The following is a 17,397-nucleotide window of genomic DNA, read 5'->3' as shown; positions in this document are numbered from 1 at the left end:
TTTTATTTCCAAACTAGTAATTCTCAACCAACTCTGAGTCAAGTGACATCACTTGAGGCAATTTAGCAGACTTGGCACAGCTCACACAGGAGGAACTTCTTTCACATATGAAGCAGTGCTCCCCAAGACCTGTAAAACAGACTTTGATGATATTTTGATGCAATCCTTCCTACGGAAAAATGTGTTGACACACCTACGGCAAGTATGGTAGGTCAAAATTGAACAAGTTATATGGCAGGATGTTTGAAACAGTGTAGGTAACAGTTGTTAAACCTTTTTTGTCTCCTTCAAATAAGCTTGAGTTTCTTTGTGTTGGTATCTTTACACCTGCTCCAAAATGGACCAATGGGGAAACTACTTGAAGCTTATATTAACCAATTTGAAAATCAAAAACTAATCCGAAAGGGACCAGCTAGAAATGAGGACAATCAAAATCAAAAATGTGGTGGACAAAAGAGTAAACCCACCGTGACATCACCCTTTGGTTTGTAGATTACTGTTTTGAAGTCTTTTTTTTTCATTGTTTTTTTTTTTAAGCAGGAAGTGACCATATTTGGAGAGCATGATAATGAACTGACAGCATGCCATGGTAGCAACCTGTCAATCATAAGGTAACCACACCCTAAAGCATGCCTCTGCTTTATCGTATACTTTCCTCTAAATCAGAATCAGAATCAGAAACAGATTGTACAGGAATGTGCAAAAGTTAAAAGTTATTTAAATGTACAAGTTCTGCATTATTGTGATGCAAGGATTCAAGGGTGGTGGTGGGTCTGAATGGGAAAATGTAAATGGGACCCCAATTAAACAAATAAACATCAAGGCAGCAGCGTGACAAGCCGCCAGTGAAATTGAAAAAGTACAAGTGATTTCCGTCTGAACTTCGAGGTTCAAACTCTTTGTCTCACGTGGAAAAAAAAAACCTTATATCCTGCAATAATGATAGTGCACCATGTGGTCAAATGTGATAGTGAGTTCTTCAAGATCTACTTGTGTACTAAATATGTTGACGCACAGACCTGAGACTCAAGGCATTTCAAAGGAACCCTATGTGAATAGATTAGAATAATTTGGACCTGGCAAACTCTGGTCCTGGGTTGGGTCTACAATGAACCAAGTGGACATGTTAAGACCTTCCGTTCATATCCAAATGTTTAAATTTAAAAGCGGGTTATCTGGGTTTTTAATGATCTGTAGTAGATAGTGTGGCAGCAGGAGCTGTTTTTGACAGAAAGCCTGTTTTCTTCCCTAAACTGGGTCAGGCAGAACTGCATTTGTGTGAAAAGTAAAAAGAAAAAAAAATAAATAAATAAATAGACTAAAGTGTGTCATACTTATTTAAATATTCAATTGCACAGGATTAAAATTGTGCGTATGTGTGCACTTATGTGTGTGTGTGTGTGTGTGTGTGTGTGTCCAGTCATGGTCACCATGGTGAAATCCTACTAAAAATCGTCATGACAACTCAATCCATCGACAGCCATGTTGTAAGCCAAAACACGTAACTGTCTCCTACGCATCAACACCATTCACACATGCGCACATGCACGCGCTCGCACACACACACACAACAAAGACACCCACACGCACAACGACGTATACAACGAGTGTCAAAATAGAGTTACTTGTTGATGAGATTAAATTAGTGCGTTGTTTACCCTGCTCAGACTGATGTAAGAGATGAGAGCGCCTGGATACAGCTACGACTGTTAATATCACTTTGTCAAGGCTTCTTTTTTATGTAGTGCTGCAGTCGTACGTGTTATAAAGGTTGTATTGTTGAACATTTAGCGGAATATGAATACAAACCTAAAAAGGTGTAAGTGATGATAGACAACAGAAACATCTGTGTGTGCCTTTGTGAGAGAAGGACCAGCAGCATGTGCCTGAGGGTGGTGTCACCCTGGGGACTCTCACCACCAGCTCACCCCAGTCACCTCAACACACACACACACACAAACACACACACACACACACACACACACACACACACACACACACACACACACACTCAAAAGAAACCTGCCCCCAGCATCTACACAACTGGATGCTTGCGATAGAAGCCCCCCTCATCCTTTCCTGTATCTGACCCATTTTCCTGTGTACACTGAACCACCCTGCCACCCACCCCTCCTTATTTCCACTGGGGTGGAAAACACTAGTGGAGTGGGAAAAAAGAGGGGAGTGGGAGGAGAGGGGCAGTGGAAGACAAGCTCAAGGGGGGAGGAAAGTATCAGGGTGAGTGAGCTCGTCCATTAACCCCCCCAGAGGTGCACCGCAGGGCGGCGAGGGGATTGGCCAATGTGTTTGTGCGTGTGTTTATGTGTTTTTGCTTATGTGTTAGTGGAAGGTTGGAGTTGTTTCTGAAAAATACATCGAAAACATCCTCTATCTCTCTCTTTCTCATGCTATGATGTCCTCTGCTGAGAACATCAGAAAGCCTTTCAGTTTGGCCCCCTTCTTAACCTCAACTAGCACAGCTGGTTGGTTTTCAATGTTTCATTCCATTAATGGAGCTCTTTAAAAAAATTTGAAGCAATTCAGATCTATGAATCACTTTTTCATTGACCATGGATTGAAACGTGACGTGAAAATTTAGATGTATCCCATCTGTCTTGGTTGCCTATACAATGGATAATTTGTTTAATTTGTTGAATGCTGCTGGACAGATCCACTCAAAGGGATGTGACTTTATGCACCGCTAAGATGAACTATCGACTGGCTTCCAGCAAAGAGCTCTTATAAAGAGACGCTTGAGTTGCTGTGATTCCAGGTGAATTTTAAGCAAACTTCTGAGATGTCGCAACAAATGAAAGAAATAAAAAAACATGAATTAGGAACCTTTTACATTGACAAGTTCTGGAGGGATTAAACTAGGCTAGAAGTGGTGGTATGCCATTGTGTATGGCAGTAATAGACAGAATAGAGGAAGAAGAGGTTGCAAACTGGAAACAAAAGCAGTTGTGTACCAACTGCCAATAAACCTCGAAGAAGAAAAGGAAACCATACCTGTCGCCTCAGCTGTCTTCCAGAGTACAAGTCCTCAGAGAAGTCTTCATTTCCATTGGGCAAGTTGCAAATATTATTTAATGTCAGCTAGTATTGGTATTGATACCCAGGAAGAAACAGAAGGTGGAAACAGCTTCTTCGTCTTCTTCTTCATCTTCCTCTCTGGGAGCAGCTGATCAGTTCTTGTTAAGAGGCCCACTTCTATCAAACTGAACGCCCCCAGATGACCTTTCATGTTGTCAAATCTGATGAACTTGGGTGATGCTATTTGAGTAATATTGAGACTTGACAAAGCTGCCCCAGAGCCACAGAAGACATTAAAACATTTTACAATGTTTTCCCCAGACTGAGTGGCACTTCCCGTTTTGTATAAATTGACTATGACATATAAAATCAACGGGTTGCATCTTTAACTTGGTGGCTTTGTATTCATCTCACACCTTTCAAGCAGCCATGGGTTTCAACTCATTACATCAGCGCACTACGGAATTCACCTTGTAGAGACTTTATAAGTAGCTCAGATAGCTGAGTCGTCCGTATTGTCGTGTCAGCGTTGGGACATCCTCGCGTACCAACCTGGGTCCTTGTTTGTTGATGCAATCACGCGCTCGTGGGGAACTCCAGCTTCTGACATGAGATGCCAACAATAAACAATGCAAGGAACTACAGTATCACAGTGACATCATGTTTTACATGTTTTCTTATTGTTTCCTGATTCCTCTGGTTCTGATTTTCATACGTTACTTGTGACCTAAATCTTCCCTGAATGCCATACATGGAGTATTTATAGCATTATGTGCATGTTCTGCCCTAATATGTGTATTATATTTGAAGTAGACTTTTTAGCAATGTACATGTATATAGGTTAGTTATATAGGTATAGACCTCTAAAGTTAAAAAGGTCAAAGGTCGCTCCTCTCTCCCACAGAGAACACTGCTCCTGAAACGCCTCGTCAGTAGTCTCAACCTTAAAGTCCCCCTCTAGTGTATTTGGGATATTTCATATTTTGCCTTTCCTGGCAATGTTGATGATCCTCAGTGTATGGCAGATATTTTTGACAAATATCTTGAGTTTATGCTCAAAGTGTCATGGAAGAGAGGGAGAGACAGCTCATGTGGCTGTGTTTAGAGCAGACTGCTGTTAGAAACCAAAGCAGAAGGGAAAGTTAACCAGAGAAGTTGTCTAGTGTCAGTAAATGTCCAGTACAGGTTACAGTTTGACCATGAATAAACTCTGCAGCTCCTCAATACACAAGAAGAACCTCTGTTTGTCCTGCTGCTTGTCCATGCTAATAATCCATGCTAAGGATGTTGAACTTGCCAGAATTGCAGTCTGGTTGCGATGGTAATAACTACGTATGAGTAATCACGACTTATCCTCTGTTTGTGGAGGAACGTTTACCATTGGATGAGAAAAAACACTGACTGGAGGGGGGCTTTAATGCAGATAATTTGTGACATCATCATGTCCCACATGTGCGTAAATTATGCCTAGTGACTAGTTTGGCACGTGCAAATTGATTTAGCACAGCTGCTCTGTTATCTGTGCTAGCTCAGGCGCGTGTGAGCTGACCAATCACAGCAGACTGATTATTCAGGACAGGGGCCTTAAAGAGACAGGACAGGAGAGGGGAGCACAGAGCCACGGCACTGGATGACAGAGAAAAGTGCACTAAAGCATGTAAACATATTCTAGCAGTAACTCAAAATAAAATCATGAACATGAAAATGAGCATAATATGACTTCATTAAAAAAGAATGGACACAAATAGAAAACTTAGGAAATGCATTAGATAATGTTTTTTTCATCAGTGTGAATATTATTTCATTTGTAGATGATGTGATCCTTAAATGCTGGTAATGATTTGTGATTATTGAGCACTACATTTGTTCTGTTCTTGAAGCAGAAAGTGTACCTCTGTTGTTTCTTCTGATATCAGCATTTATTGGGCCTGCATTTCAAGTTTCAGTGAAAAACGAAAACACAGCACAGACTGGGTAACACCACCTCATGTTGCATGCAAATGAGGCCAATTCTCTCGATACTCACACAGTCCTGTGGGGATTGAGGTTTAAACTGAACGACTGTGATGGCCCAGACAATCTGCCATGTTTTCCTCTGAATCCTTTGGTCACAAAGCGAGCGGGTTTGTGGTCCAGTGATCAAGGTAGTGACAACAACGCCCACGCGACTCTCACATGCTGGTTTCATCCTGTTACCATGTGATGTAAATGGAAGTGAAAACACCTACTCTCTCCTTGGTGCCAATCATATGACATCAGTATTGCAATGACACAGCTTTATTATCACCTTGGTAGTCATGTGGGTTATTTCAGACTAGACAGTAGGATTAGAAAGTTGCTGATTGGCTGGTTAGTGATACGGATTTGAAACAGTGTGTTGGTGTGTCTGCGTCTCGGTACATATGAAAGTTACTGTATCATATGAGCAGTGGTGGATGAAGTATAAAGATCATTTTCTGAAGTCAGGGATACAAGTATGTATAAGTATTATCAGCAAACTACACTTAAAGCATTCTATACAAAATTACCCCTGCCATCATTTTGGATTTTACAGCCGGACATGTTCAAGGTTGTGCTCATTTTAACTGCTTTGTATACTGTTGGCTGTTTTAATCTACAGCTATGCATCATATTCTTTAAGATCATCATGAGGTCAGAAAAACCTGTTTTAACTTTTTGACCATGCATTTCCCAGCCAGATTTTTAAATAATTTATTTAGCCTAAGAAGTCGGAGCAAGGGAGACTTAATCCTTCAGTTCATCAAAAACAAATACATTCATATAGATCACATTTTTGAGATGCATTGTTTTCATATGACACTGAGGGTATGAAAAATTGTAGTCTCAAATGTAACTAGTAACTATAGCTGCCAGACAAATGTAGTGGAGTGAAAAGTACCTTATTCCTTCCTGAGATGGAGTGGAGTAAAGTAAAAGTACTTGAGCACTAATGGAATGTAACTCGGTACATTTACTCATGTACTGCCTTTGTAGGATTTGTGAGGTACTTGTACTTTATTTGAGTATTTCCACTTCCTGTTATATATTACACTTCCACTCCACTACAATTTGGAGACAAATATTTTACTTTTTACATCACTAAATTTGTTTGATAACTTTAGTTATTAGTTACTTTACAGCTTACATGCTGAATCAGAGGCAAAGTAGGATTTTTTTAAAATCAGTTTATTTTATCTGCAATTAAATTTTAAAAGTTCGCTAATCAGAAAAATTATGAATACAGAGGTGATAATCGGTCGACCCATAGTATTTACCCCTCTATATACAGGCATGTAAACAACATATCATTTACTTTTACTGGTAATTTTAATACTTACTTTTAGTGAAGTACAGTTAATATCAGATACTTTCATAAGACTTTTATTCACGTAATATTAATATAGTTGGCTTTTACTTTTAAAAAGCCACCTACTTTTAGCCTAATCATATTTCCACATACAATGAAGTATGACTTTTACAGCACTGTATTTGACAAAATCTACTTAGTTATTTTATCTCTAAGTTTGTGGCTGCAGGTCTACACATTGGTGGAAGAACATCACCTGCAAATGATGACTGGGTTTCTCCGTGGTGTGTGTGTGTGTGTGTGTGTGTGTGTGTGTGTGACTTAAAAATACAACACATTGCATCAGATCCACCACTGGAAGACTGTGTCAGTGTTTGTGGCAAGGAAGTGTGCACTTTCACTGGTTGCTCTTGTGTCTATGTGTGTTCGTGCATGTCTGTATTTTGCATATCTGTGTGTGTGTGTGTGACTGTTTTCGCATGTCTGTATTTGTGTATGTGCTAATCCTGGATAGTGAGATGGACACTTCCGCTCTTTATCTATAAATATAGCTTCCACCTCGCATCACTTCCTCTTTCTGACACACCATACATGCAAACACACACGCACACACACACACACACACACACACACACTTACGTATAGGTGCGTGTAACTTAACAACGCTTAACAATTTCCTTATCTGCCATTGCGTGGAAACCAGGCTGTGTGTGCGTTTGATGGTGCGTCTGCCCGTGTGTGTGAGTGGAAAGTGGTTTGGTGTAATGGCACAACGTGTGGGCTGGGAAGCAGCTGGTGACTCCAGTCAACACGCTTGGATGCACAAAGGCCTGTGCAACAGAGGGCTACTATATCTGTGATAGCACGTACTGTATGTATATACATTTTTGGGCGTGTGTGACAGTGTCTACGTGTGTGTGAGTGTGTGTCATTTTCTGGTGTGACTTACTGAGAAAGACAGTTGGAAAGTGGTGTCTCACTACGTGACGTAGGTTTCTGGTGTTTTCCAAACCAAAGAAGTGGAACTAGCAGTGACGAGGATGTGATGTCATCATCAGGCTTTATTTCTCACTCTAACTGCGGCTCCGCGCCTCACGCTACTCTTTTGTCACTTTCTTTTTGTCAGTGTCTATATTTCCGTCTGTCTTGTCTCCGTACAGTATCTGTCTCCCTGTCTTTATCTCTCCCTCGTTGCACTGTAGGGGAGTAGGCGTTTGCTGGCTGTTTTTCTTTTTTCTTTTTTTTTTATGAATGGGATGTGTTGTTTACTCTCTGAGAGAGCTATTTCTGTCAGCGCGATGATGAACACATACAGTGTGACCACACTAACTTCCTCCTCTCTCGCCCTGCTTCCTCTGATTGGCTAAGGCTCGCCTCTCAATGGCAAAAGGCTGTGCGTCTTCGAGGTACTTGCGAATGTGTGTTTTTTTTTGTGGGAGTACTTATGTGTGTGTGTGTGTGTGTGTGTGCGTATATGCATGTGGGCCAGAGTGTTGAGGGGTCTCAGCGTTCCTTTTACGGAGATAATTGATAACAGCATCCTGTTTCCAAGTGAGAGAGAAACAGAATCTTTTTCCAAATGATGTCATACAGCCCACAATAAAGAGAAAAGAATATATTTCAAAGTTAGTCTGCAGAAGCCTTACAGCTATCAAGTCTTTTTACAACTTTCTTAAACAATTTTACATCATGCAAGAAACAAGAACTGAAGCACTGACTGACCACTTTAACAAATATACTTTCCCCTTTTCACATTTAAAGTGGAAAAAGGACAACAAATTCCCTCTTCCCAGTGTTTCACAATAATATTACTGGTGGCACCACTGTTGCAACAACAGCGTTAGCAACATTGCTACCGCTAACGGCCTGGTTAGCCTCTAAAGCAAAAAACAACTGTAAGAATCCCAGTTTGACCATAGAAATCCTGACTGCGGTGCAATGAAGACCTAGTGGAACATGGGGTTGTATTAATAAGTTGACAGAGTTTGTTACTTACTGATCTCGTAGGAGGAGTGCCGGTTTTGAACGTCTTAATTTCCAGTGTTAAGAGGAAACGTATCAACAGGGTAACAGACTTTGACACACCACCACAGCAAGTGAATGCCCGTCTGTTCATTCCTGGCTAACCTCAGTTCATACCCTCATATCATTGGAGTTCTTTTTCCACAGTTACTCCAGTTGTTCCACTGTTAGCCAGGGATTGTGACCGGGGAAAACAGTGCCTCTTCCTGTTTAGTTGCGCTTTCTTTGTGCCATAATTTGACCTTTGTTTTTCCAGGAAAAATGCGGTCCAAGTTGATTAGTGAAAGTGAGGCTTATAGGGAACAAATCTAAATATAGATGGTGTCATTTTTCATCATTACACTGTGCAGTATTTACATCAGAATTATAAGTTAAAGCAAAAAAGTTGTTAATTTCTTTTTATCTTAGATTTATTTACTTTGAGATTGCTTTAAACTGATTTCCATCCAAAGTCAAGATTGAAGTTGTTTATTGTCACTTCGGTTGACAATCATTTGAAGTCTTTTGTTTAGAGACTTACTAATGAAATGGTAATTCATAAATACAATGTGTACAATACTACTACTACTACTAATACTACAACTACTACTACTACAAGTAATAATAATACATAAATACATAAATGAGTACATTTAAAAAACAACAAAGTATACATTTTATGTTCCCAACTTAAAATGTGTTATGTCCTGAACCTGCAGCAATAACACATTGATACAGTAAACATGGTCATCTTGGGCCCAGAAGCTTTTGAAAAACCGAAAATACAGGTGAGGTTTGTCCTTTAAACTATATTTTTTATATCAGATTTTCACACTGATTTGAGAGAGCAATTCCCAGGTAAAAAAAAAAAAAAAAATCGCCACGTTAAGATCTGTTCATATTCATAACGATCGACAATTACAAACTACCAACAATTGGTAGTAAGTACTTGGTAAAATATCGACAGTGAGATTTCATGTTAGCCCCCTCCCCTGCCTACTGAAGTGGTTTTGTACTTGCTGTCACTACAGCCTCCTCAAGCCTTGACAAAGTAAATTGCACACACAGCTTATGCAAACACTCATATGTAAGCACTGAGACAGTGGCTGGGGGGCATTTACGCTCACATACTCTAAATGAATCCACCACGGTTTGGATAACGCGTACATGCAAAGCCTGCGGTTGTATTCTTTTTGGGATGATCACAGGACATGTGCAGTCCTGTGCCTAATGACCCCTGTGTGCCGTAAAGACGCACATTGGCCGTGAGTTTGTGTGTGAGTGTGTGTGTGTGTGTGTGTGGTAGCGGTATGTGTGGGAGGAGGTGTTTGATTGATGTGTGAATGAGTGGGGATTGTTGGGTTGGGTGTTTAAGACGATAGAGGTTGTGTCAGGGGGCCACGGGGGTCACAGTGACTTTCACTTCATCCTTTTTCTTATGTGATTTTGATGAAACGCAGCATGCAGAGAGTCACGGCCTCATGTTTAAATTCCCTGTTGTGTTGCTTCTGGGACGGTTCAGATGAAGAACTGAATGTTTAATTAGCATGCCATAAAAAATCTGCAGTAACAAGCCACATACAGCGTTTGAAAACACAAACACAGGCGAGCACGCACATGCAAGCGCGCACAATAAAGCTCTCATGTAATAATATTCTCTACTGTAAACTGCTAACTTGTCTAATTCAGACACAATGTATCTGTTTGTGCATTCTTTTGTGTTTACTGTGTGTGTTTGTGTCCTGATTAGCGCATTTATACCATTTTCACATCAAAATCAGCACGTACGCGCAAGTTTTCAAAATCCTCTCCAAATATACAATTGACTCCTTTCCCATTGCCAGTAGCTGAGTTTGCCTCTCTGTTTTTATTCTGCTGTGTCACGTTCAACATGACAAACACGCCAGAAAACAGGGAGGCATGGAGGCCAGCGACAACGTCATGGTGGTTGCTTTTTTCTGTCTTTAATTTTCAGTCTGTCTTTAAAACTCAGTGGTGCTTGAATGATGTTCGAGTACAGCTTGAAGAGGTGGATGGATATCTAGTTATGCGCACACATACTTAAAGGGTAAGTTCACGTAAAAAAAAAGTTGGAAAAGTTGGGTGAAGTTTCGTAGTTTACAAGACATTTTTGGAGCTTCACAGCAAAACAGTGTTGCAGCATTCTCCTAACCAACTGAAGCAGATGGGGACTTGTTTGGAAATGTGAATCCAATTGGAAAAAAAAACATAAAATGGCAACTTACACCAAGTCTCTGGAAGCCCAGAGAAACCAAATTGATTAAAAAAAGCTATTTACACCCTTGACAGATGGTTGAGCTCATGCACCGACTTCACATGGGGTACATGCTAATGCTTTAAGCTTAGCTGTGACGTTGAAGATTTCGGCTTTAGGTTTTTAAAGGATGTTAAAGTTTATTCAAATCGATTTAGGATCTCCAGACTTTTGGAGACTTGAGCTGTATAAAGCCATTTTATTTTTTGTTTCAGGCCCCATCTACTTCAGTTGTTTAGGAGAATGTTATAACACTGTTTTGCTGTGAAGCTCCAGAAATGTTTTGTGAACTACAAAATTTCACCTGACTTTCCATTAGCATGAGGGTGAGTATATAATGACTGAATTTTCATTTTTGGGTGAACTTTTCCTCTAACATCAGTGTGCGTCATAGCAGTGCGCGTGAAAAGGGCCGTAAATTAGCGTGTCCAAATGGGTCTCGTATTTTCATCACTGCTGATCGGACCTTGACCTGATCAATACCACTGAGTCTTTTGACCTGGTAATGATGCAGATTGAACCCCTTCCGACTGAATACAAAAGCCAGATGCTAGTGTGTATTCTTGGGTTTTTCGTTAAGTGAGAAAGGGGTTGTAGACATAGTTTCAGTGTTGTTTGCCAGTTCTTAACATACCGAATCTGCCTCTGTGCGTCCTGGCTTCACTCCAATACAATGGAGGCGGGTGAAATTGATTTTTTGGAAGCTACTTCTGTTCCTATGAAAACTGCTATCAGCGTTATCAGTGGATTATCCAGCGTGATGGGCATGTGGTTAAAATTAATATCAGGAAACTATTTTTTTGTGTCATGTAACCTTGCAGACAAAAGTCCATTCATCTCCTTTGTGATGGGTTGGAGACAGAAATCTTAAATGTAGATATCTCGTGGATGATGCGAGACATTTTTGACATAACACCTCCAACTGCTGAAAAGATCAATTATTACTATTGCATAAAAAAATGTTTAAAGCCTGAAGCAAACCTTTTGTAAGAGACTAGACCACTTGTTTTGAATGCCTCCTTTCCAATGTAAAGTCCATTCTTGGATGTATAGACTGAATAAGGCGCCACCACTGAGGCTTGCTGCATATTTGTCTCTTTAAAAGACACCGCTGCAGCTGTTGACAAGACAACTCAAACTGCAAGTTTGTGGTATAGTTGAGGCATTATGTTTTCGTGTTGTCTGTCCATCTGTCCATCCCATTCTCAGAATATCTCACGAACGCCTCGAGGCATTATTTTCAAAATTGGCACAGATCTCCAATCGGACTCAAGGACAAACTGATTAGAATGTGGGGGTCAAAGGTCACTGTGAACTCACATAACACATGTTTGGCAGTAACCCAAGAATTCATCGCTGAATAGGACAACATTTCACATAAATATCTGACAGAACAGAATAGAAAGTTGAAGTGATGGCATTTTATTTCCTAAAAGTCAAGGGTCAACTTCACTGTGACATCATGATGTCAGTCACATACTGAATTGGTGACCCTGCTCTTGGGGTGCCCACCTAGAAACTGTGGTGAGTGTAGAGATCTTCTGCACTGCTGCATTGAAGATGTGGATATCTTATATTCTGAGCAAATCTGCATGGCCAGAAACTGCAAAAACGAAGCAGAAATATGTTTTTTTGTAAACTGAGAATGGACCCTTTCACACATTTCACCCCGTGCCTCACCTGCGAGAAGTCTTTGTTTAAAACTCTTGTCCATAAGCTCAGTGAGGTTGTTTTGTGAGTATTTTTACACATTAAAGCTAAAACGGCAAGTTGTAATGTAGCATCAGCAACAAGAAGCAACCAGGCAGCTTCTTGACAAAGCCTTTTAAGATTAAACACACGTCATTGTGTTTGACAATAACAAAAAATATCATGAAGACAATGTGCGTTGAAGGTCTTTTTTCCAAACTAGTTTTCTTGCTCTGTCACCCACTCACTACACTGTCCGATGTTTCTTTTGCCAAAATTCAGTATTGACATCTTTGCCTGCCTGCTGTGTGGGTTTGTGTGTATGTGTGTGTGTGTGTGTGTATGTGTGTGGGTTTGAACTGCTATGAGGACATCCAGTTTGAGTGTTTCTCCTCCAGTGCTCTTTCCGGTTGAGGAACAGTAGTTTTTCTGTCGATGGGGCTTATGGATCGGCGCATTCAGCATCCTTGGCCCCACTCACTCGCCCACACATGCAAACACAGGAACAAACTCGATTCAGACTTTGTTGCGTTGGTCAGGTGACAGAAGGGGGGCTTTTTGAGATGGAGCGTTATTGTGGACAGAAGTAAAACATTGAAAAAAACTGAAATGTTAACCACTTCATCGTGTTGTTGTTGGATTGTGCATTGTGGAGAACTTGAGGACGGACCCACAGAGGGCTCCTTAACATAAAACTGCGATGCATCATGCACGTCAAGACTGTGCCCGGTGTCTACTTGTGCATTAGTGTTGAGTTTTTGATAATCAAGAGAGATAACTCAAGGGCTGGCCTTGTTCAGTTTAAGAACACGCTGTCTCCTTTAGATCATTATCGATACCGATGCCACTCGCTGCCAGTCACACGAGAGGAGTCTTTGTGTTTGCATATTTTGGGTGATTTTGCTTGTCAGATGATTCATATGGTGGTGTCATCTGACATTTATTGATGGATTAAATGTTCTTTTGTGGTGAAGAATCTTCTGCAGTCTTCAGTCCACCTGTTTTGAATAAAAAGCGGTTATGCCGAAAAGTTGAACAAATCTTAAAATATCTCAAAAACATTTTTTTTTTTACGCTTGTTTGGGGATAGAACATTTCATCAGATGTAAAATTCTGTGTCTTTTGCCAGGCTGTGCCATGGCTGACTAAATTATATCAGTGTTGATCTCTGATCCACTCAAAGAATAATGCCAAGGATAATACAATACGGTTCATAAATAGTGAAATCTTGTCCGAGTATTTTGTCCTTTGTGGTACCAAGAAAGTGACTGAGTTATGCAATCAGTTAGCGACTCATTAACAGCTTGCTCGGTTGGATCCCGTCAGGTTAATTATTGTCTTCTTCTCGGTGTCTTTCTTCTCTTGCTCAGTGACGTCATGCCTGTGTTGCTGATGGAATCTCCTGTTTGGTGGAAAGAGCCCGTCATCGGGTCATCGGGCCTTAGAGAGTGACGTCACACGCACGTCTTACTCCAGCAGCTTTACTATACACACCGGGGACATGGTAAGCCGGGGAAGCCCGCACATACACACACACACATAGCCACACTCACTAATCCAATTAGGAAATTAGTTAGTAGCAACCTGGCCTGGGCCTCCTCGGACACACACTGATCCAGTTATTACTGGATGGATGGTCCGGGCAAGCCCAGTGTTTCCCTGCTCTAAGGTGCTTAAGTGGCACTGTGCCACCACATCAAGAGGACACCTCATACGCAGAAAGGATCCCCTTTCTATTTTTATGGACATACTCGCTGCCTGTCCGATGAGTCAACAAAGATGAGGAAGAAGCCAAGGAGTGACTTCCACTCAGTCAGCAGAGTTGCGGAGAGTTAACCGGAAACCCAGAGCTCAGCCAGGGTAAAGAGACTTTCCCCTACGCACTCGGCTCTGTCTACACAAAACTCCTAATCACATGCCAGGAATAGTCACACACAGACACACTCTGGAAATTATTAACAAGAATGCAGAACAATCGGCGGATGGGAGACCTTGGGATGCTGCTTTCAGCCAGTAAACATGCCCTCTTTTTCCATGTGCTAGAAAACCATTGATACAATTTGTTGTGAGTGCGTGCGTGCGTGTGTTTGCGAAGAGCCTCTCCATTAAACAACGCGGCAGAATGCGGCACACTCCAAACAAGGCCACAAGTCCATACAAAGGCTCTTACCTCACACTCACAGTGTAGTGAGGCTCTGCAGAGCTGTTATATTCTCTTTTATTCTCTTCTGTACACACACACACAAACACACCCTGCGTACTGGGAGGGTGACAGCGTATCATGGCCTCATTTCATGTGCCGAACTGTTGAAGTCGCGGACCTGCATGTGCACGCCACATAAACGGACAAACAGCAAACAGGCGGGAATTATGCTCCGCGGTTGTGTTTTGATGGAGGACAGCTCATCAAAAGGCAACAGGAGCTAAAGAGAGTTAGCCGTGTCTGTCGTGTGTCATGTCAGGCCCTCCCTTATGCTAATGTACCATTCATCTGTGTCATAGAGCGATAATGACTCTCAGCGCAGAGAGCCTCGCTGAAGCACTCAGAGAGTAAAGCCCTGCTGTCCACTCACAGTGAGCCTCTCTGTCTGCACGCTCCACCGACCCGTCTCTACACCTGACTGTGTTTCTACCTGTCTCTTTCCCTGTTTTCTGTTTGTGTGTCTGTCTCTGTTTCTACACTTTCCTGTCTCCGTCTGTCTCCGTCTGTCTGTCAGGCCTCTGTCTCCACACTCTGCTCTTTTTTGCTTTTGTGTCTGTTTCCCTGTTTTTTGTTTCTCCGTCTGTTTCCCTGTTTAACCTCGTCTCTCTTTGTCTTGTCTTTGTCTCCAAAATGACTTCACGAATGTTTCAGTTACACAAAAACATTTTTCTTTAACTCAATGTCAAACCGTATTATTTTTGTTTCCTGGAAAGCAGTCCGTCTTTAGTTTTTCCTCCTGGCGTGCCAGTAAGTAGAAAAATCCAAACCGCAATAAGCAAATTTGCAATTGTGTTTTTGCCTATTCTGCACATTTGTCCATTATTTTTCATTGAAATAAATAAGAACTGAACCGCTTTCATTTTTTTAAATAAAACTATACTAAACTGTCTGTGACAATCTGGTCATAGAAATACCATTTGCATTGTTTAATCATTTGTTTAAAAAAAAATAAAAAATAAAAAATCAGTTTCTTAAAGGGTGCATAATCAGCCCCTCTCTACATTCTTCTTTGATTCTCAGAGGTGGGTTGGTCACAAGCGGACGTTGTTTACTGTAAACTCTGATGTGCAAAAGGCAAAACAACAACTTTTGTTTGGGCAAAATGTGAGTGAAAATGAGTTATAACCACAACGGCTTTTAAAAAAAAAATGGATCCTTTTGGAGCCTAATTTAAAATATAGTTTGTCTGAGGTAAAAAAAAAAAAAAAACATGAAAAATTAGAAATGTGTCTTATTGAGTGTCTGTGTGTTATGGAGTGTCTCATCCAGTCCCGGACAGCTTTCTGTGTTTCCCAGCTGAGAAGCATATGCTAGCAGTTGTCCAGAGTGAGTGGATGGCCTGTCTGACACGGAAAGCGAAGGGAGGAGAGAAACTGAGGTTTTCAGCTTGAGGGGACGTGGGGGGATAGCACATAGCCCTGGGGAGGTTCAGCGATGTACAATGCAGGAGTGTGTATGCATGTGTGTGTGTGTGTGTGTGTGTGTGTGTGTGTGTGCGCGTGTGAGCATGTAATTGTGTGTGTGTGCGTGTGTGTGTCACTGCCTGAGGTGAACCAGGGGATGTTGATGCTGATGTGTTCTGATGGACTCTTACACAGACACAGACCCTGCCTGTGACTCACAGACGAGACGCACGTATCCCCTGTGGGACGGCCCAAGGAACACACACACACACACACACACACACACACACACACACACACACACACACACACACACACACATTCATATGCATGCCAGGTTGGATATTTGCAGGAGCCACTCATGGATCTAGTTCTAGCAGGAAAGAGGGATCGGAGCGGGGAGGGCAGTGTGGGATCGCCGCGATGTTTGACTGCCAGTCTTCAGAGACTGAAGCTGTACTTGAAACATCTCATTGTCTCTCTGTGCATTTTTTTTTTTTCCTGCAATGAATTTCTCTCGTGAAATTAGATTGGAACTTCTTGGGGTTTCTCGCTCACCTCTGGCTCACCCTTTCATTGTCGTAACTGTGTGTAAGCACAATGTTCTGCTATGTTGCGGCCCATGGTAGCGGCCATGAAAAGTCGTTATTGAGCGGCTGTGGGAGTTTTCCGGGTGCACGGCTGACTTCTCTCAGGGCACTGACCGCAAAAGTTTTCGGACGGAGACCGGAGGGTGCAGGCTTGATAAAGATGGATGATGAGGCTGGATGAGGAGAGCGAGGCGGCACCCAAGCTGTAGCTCTGAGCCAAAGACTTTGCCTCGTTCTTACCCTGACTCACTGCACATAATCAGACATTAAAAACATGAGTAAAACGCTTACATTAGCCATCACGAGGAGGCTAGCACGCGTTCATAGAAACGCACTCGATGGAGACAAAGACACAAACACACAATCTTGCAGACGCAGAAAGAGCCAACGGGTTAGCATGAGCTGTGTGTGACGCCAACCGTATGCTCGTTATAATAGTGCTGGGAGCCTCCAAGAGACAGATATCACACACACACAAACTCATACACACACATATACACAACAATGGATGATCAGTAAGTCATTTTGAGATGAAAGCATTCATCCCAAGTGACTGCCCATTTATTAGGAGAAAACAGAAAATGACCTCGTTCTCAGTCAGCTGTTAGACGCTGCAGTCGTTTCTCTGTGGACTTGAAACTGTTGCGCTCTTTGATTCTCAGAAGTAATGATGTCTGTGCTCGAGAAGCTGGAGAGAGCGAAGACGCAGCGTCACGGTGTGAACTCAGAGCATTAGAGAAAGTTGGAGGTTGCTTTTGTCCAATGCAGAAACAGACATTAACAATGGCAGAGGGCAGAAATGGACCTCTGAGGTGACTGTGACTTTACTGTGAGGCAGTTTAGGGGTATCCTTTCACCCTGTTCAGACATTTTCAGCAAGCTGCAAGCTATTCATT

The 17,397-nt window shown here is 41.7% G+C and overlaps 1 protein-coding gene across 1 annotated transcript in view; it reads left to right on the top strand.

Moving 5' to 3' along the window:
• alg2 (ALG2 alpha-1,3/1,6-mannosyltransferase) overlaps positions 1–17,397 on the top strand; it is a 78,089-nt gene that overhangs the window by 19,941 nt on the left and 40,751 nt on the right. Inside the window, exon 2 of the mRNA XM_030394531.1 lies at positions 13,676–13,809. The gene's annotated coding sequence lies outside the window, so the exon portion shown is untranslated. The remainder of the gene's footprint in view (positions 1–13,675; positions 13,810–17,397) is intronic.

This window comes from Sparus aurata, chromosome 17 (assembly GCF_900880675.1).
Source record: "Sparus aurata chromosome 17, fSpaAur1.1, whole genome shotgun sequence".
Taxonomy (NCBI): Eukaryota; Metazoa; Chordata; class Actinopteri; order Spariformes; family Sparidae; genus Sparus; species Sparus aurata.
This window is presented reverse-complemented; position numbering and strand designations above follow the sequence as displayed.